A 1,995-nucleotide genomic window follows, 5' to 3' on the forward strand; every position below is an offset into this window, starting at 1 on the left:
GTCATTTAATCGCTTATCCTATTCCTCTGTAGGATAGCGATTCAATCTTCTCAAATCTCAAGCTCATTCCTTTACCAAATTAAACCATTCTAATCGCAACACCAACATCTGCATTGCGCTAGACCATTCATCTCCAAAGAAGCTCGCAAGTTCTTCTTGGTGACTAGCAATCTATTTTTCCATGTTGGTGTTGATAAACTCAATCCATGTTACCGGCCGTACTGCAGCTTTCCGGTAAGATTCTATGAATTTTGCAGCTTGATAGAGTTTTGATTATTCCCGTTTGTAGTTGCAAAGCTTTACCCTCTATTGAATTTTGACAGTTCTTCTTGCGTTTCCAGTGACCCTTTGGAGACTCTTCTCTTACTTCGACAAACCCAGAAACCTCTTTCCACTTCTCTTTATCCTGCTTAAGATGATGCCTGTGATGTTATACTAATTTGGTGATCTACTTTGATTTCCGGGTTGTGATACTCGTCTCCCTTCAGCTCTCCTTGGTGATTATCCTCCACCATATCAGCTGTTTAAGACGTTCTCCCCTCTCCGGTGATTTGTTTCTTCTTTCCCCGACCTAGATACTCGTCTCCCTTCAGTCTCCTTGGCTGTTTAAGACGTTTCTCAGGTCATCCCTTTAACTTTAAATTTCTTTTTAAAGTATATTTCTCATCCGATGCTTCAGAACTTTTGAGTGAACTTTCTTGTGTTTCAGCTGCTCCACCTTGAGCTAAAACCTCCGCCTCGCATCTATGCTCACAGGTAACTCTTTAAACTCTCCCTTGAGTTTTCCATTATCAATATAAACCTGAAACTTACTTGCTTCTCCTCCTCTGTCTCTGCGAGCTTGAGACAGCGTTGATAATGGAGTTACCTGGAGCGTCTTCCTTCTTAGGCGGAATCGCAGCGAACCTGAAGCTCCTCTCCAGGTATTGCGTTGATTAATACTCCTGCTCGATTTTCATTGGAATGGTTCTTAGAATAGTGTTATATTCTCCTTGACTCTATCTCCGAAGATACCCTCTCCCAATATATGTGACACTTTTCTCACAACGCCGTTCCCGAGTCTTGTATTCACGTATTCCCTTTTTCCAGACTTCTTCCAGTCTTCCTCGTAGTCTTTAGATTCTTCTTTTGTACTAAGCTCTTTAGGAGCAGTCAAAACATGTGCTAAGAGATCACCATCTTTATGCCTTACTTCTTTTCCAAACAATACATCATCCGTTGAAGATTCTGTTTTCTGAGATTCTTCACTGCTCGCCTTAGACTCAATTTCTTCTGATTTTTCTGTCAAGAAAGAGTCTCCACCTTGAGCTGATGAGTCTTTTGTTTCAAAACCATATGGAGTAGGTCCCTGAATCAGAACTTTTGCGAACGTCACCGTTTTTGACGTCTTCTTCTTGATTATTTTCTCCACTCTAGGCATATTCTTCTTACTCTTAGCAATTGTGCCTTGTAGATAATAAACTCCCTTGTGATATTTTCCTGATATCACCCTCTTATTATCTTTGTAGAAGTGCACCATAAAATTGCTTCCTTTGTACTTGCAACCTGATTTTTCTAACATCCCATAAGAAATTAAATTTCTTCTCACCTCCGGAATGTACCTGACACCTGTGAGTATCACTTCAGAGCCATCTGAATTCTGAATCTTTATTTTCCCAATTCCTTTGATGTCACATTGAGTGTTATTAGCCATTAACACTGAACCACCACTGAACTCCTTGAGACAAACATAACCTCCTTGTTTGCACTGAACCACCATTGAACTCCTTGAGATCAAACATAACCTCCCTGTCTGATGTACTATGATAAGAACATCCAGAATCCATGATCCTTTCTTGCTTAGTGTCTTGCACACTAGCTGTTAACACTAACGGTTGCTTCGGCTCCGTTGCAATGTTTGCAGATTCTTTATGTCTCCTCTTAGGACATTTTCTTTTCCAGTGTCCTTCTTCTCCACAGATAAAACAACTTGTATTGTTTTTATCGAACCTTTGC

At 40.4% G+C, this 1,995-nt stretch overlaps 1 long non-coding RNA gene across 2 annotated transcripts; it reads left to right on the top strand.

The window, feature by feature from the left end:
* Positions 1-93: 93 nt before the first annotated feature.
* LOC106321396 lies at positions 94-922 on the top strand. Of its 2 annotated transcripts, none has more exons than XR_001266064.1 (3): positions 94-234; positions 324-622; positions 710-922. It is a non-coding gene; the product is annotated as an uncharacterized LOC106321396 (long non-coding RNA). The 2 variants fall into 2 exon arrangements; XR_001266063.1 differs by having other exon boundaries at positions 342-622.
* Positions 923-1,995: the final 1,073 nt, after the last annotated feature.

The sequence above is a fragment of the Brassica oleracea genome, unplaced genomic scaffold, assembly GCF_000695525.1.
Source record: "Brassica oleracea var. oleracea cultivar TO1000 unplaced genomic scaffold, BOL UnpScaffold01547, whole genome shotgun sequence".
Taxonomy (NCBI): domain Eukaryota; kingdom Viridiplantae; phylum Streptophyta; class Magnoliopsida; order Brassicales; family Brassicaceae; genus Brassica; species Brassica oleracea.